The sequence below is a fragment of the Perkinsus marinus genome (genome assembly GCF_000006405.1).
Source record: "Perkinsus marinus ATCC 50983 genomic scaffold scf_1104296936968, whole genome shotgun sequence".
NCBI lineage: Eukaryota > Perkinsozoa > Perkinsida > Perkinsidae > Perkinsus > Perkinsus marinus.
Window position 1 is genome coordinate 1 of NW_003213975.1, and position 1,329 is coordinate 1,329.

Consider the following 1,329-nt stretch of genomic DNA (forward strand, 5'->3'; position numbering starts at 1 on the left):
GGGTTCGAACCCACGCGGATCTCTCCACCAGAACTTGAGTCTGGCGCTTAGACCACTCGGCCAAACTGACGATGAGTAAGCGCTAGTATCTTGTGATCCGTACTCTGGTTGATGTCGGTCGTACTGATATATTGTTCCCTTATCTACAGACTGTCAGCTGTGGGGTTCGAACCCACGCGGATCTCTCCACCAGAACTTGAGTCTGGCGCCTTAGACCACTCGGCCAAACTGACGATGAGTAAGCGCTAGTATCTTGTGATCCGTACTCTGGTTGATGTCGGTCGTACTGATATATTGTTCCCTTATCTACAGACTGTCAGCTGTGGGGTTCGAACCCACGCGGATCTCTCCACCAGAACTTGAGTCTGGCGCCTTAGACCACTCGGCCAAACTGACGATGAGTAAGCGCTAGTATCTTGTGATCCGTACTCTGGTTGATGTCGGTCGTACTGATATATTGTTCCCTTATCTACAGACTGTCAGCTGTGGAGTTCGAACCCACGCGGATCTCTCCACCAGAACTTGAGTCTGGCGCCTTAGACCACTCGGCCAAACTGACGATGAGTAAGCGCTAGTATCTTGTGATCCGTACTCTGGTTGATGTCGGTCGTACTGATATATTGTTCCCTTATCTACAGACTGTCAGCTGTGAGATTCGAACCCACGCGGATCTCTCCACCAGAACTTGAGTCTGGCGCCTTAGACCACTCGGCCAAACTGACGATGAGTAAGCGCTAGTATCTTGTGATCCGTACTCTGGTTGATGTCGGTCGTACTGATATATTGTTCCCTTGTTTATAGACTGTCAGCTGTAGGGTTCGAACCCACGCGGACCTCTCCACCAGAACTTGAGTCTGGCGCCTTAGACCACTCGAACAAACTGACGATGAGTAAGCGGTAGTATCTTGTGATCCGTACTCTGGTTGATGTCGGTCGTACTGATATATTGTTCCCTTATCTACAGACTGCCAGCTGTGGGGTTCGAACCCACGCGGATCTCTCCACCAGAACTTGAGTCTGGCGCCTTAGACCACTCGGCCAAACTGACGATGAGCAAGCGCTAGTATCTTGTGATCCGTACTCTGGTTGATGTCGGTCGTACTGATATATTGTTCCCTTATCTACAGACTGTCAGCTGTGGAGTTCGAACCCACGCGGATCTCTCCACCAGAACTTGAGTCTGGCGCCTTAGACCACTCGGCCAAACTGACGATGAGTAAGCGCTAGTATCTTGTGATCCGTACTCTGGTTGATGTCGGTCGTACTGATATATTGTTCCCTTATCTACAGACTGTCAGCTGTGGGGTTCGAACCCACGCGGATCTCTCC

General features: G+C 50.8%; 7 non-coding genes across 7 annotated transcripts; all 7 read right to left on the minus strand.

Moving 5' to 3' along the window:
• Positions 1-151: 151 nt before the first annotated feature.
• Positions 152-233, minus strand: Pmar_PMAR025235. The gene has a single exon. It is a non-coding gene; the product is annotated as a tRNA-Leu (tRNA).
• An 81-nt stretch (positions 234-314) lies between these two features.
• Positions 315-396, minus strand: Pmar_PMAR025236. Its single transcript has one exon. It is a non-coding gene; the product is annotated as a tRNA-Leu (tRNA).
• An 81-nt stretch (positions 397-477) lies between these two features.
• Positions 478-559, minus strand: Pmar_PMAR025237. Its single transcript has one exon. It is a non-coding gene; the product is annotated as a tRNA-Leu (tRNA).
• An 81-nt stretch (positions 560-640) lies between these two features.
• On the minus strand, positions 641-722 carry Pmar_PMAR025238. Its single transcript has one exon. It is a non-coding gene; the product is annotated as a tRNA-Leu (tRNA).
• An 81-nt stretch (positions 723-803) lies between these two features.
• Pmar_PMAR025239 lies at positions 804-885 on the minus strand. Its single transcript has one exon. It is a non-coding gene; the product is annotated as a tRNA-Leu (tRNA).
• An 81-nt stretch (positions 886-966) lies between these two features.
• Positions 967-1,048, minus strand: Pmar_PMAR025240. The gene has a single exon. It is a non-coding gene; the product is annotated as a tRNA-Leu (tRNA).
• An 81-nt stretch (positions 1,049-1,129) lies between these two features.
• On the minus strand, positions 1,130-1,211 carry Pmar_PMAR025241. The gene has a single exon. It is a non-coding gene; the product is annotated as a tRNA-Leu (tRNA).
• Between the last annotated feature and the right edge of the window lie 118 nt (positions 1,212-1,329).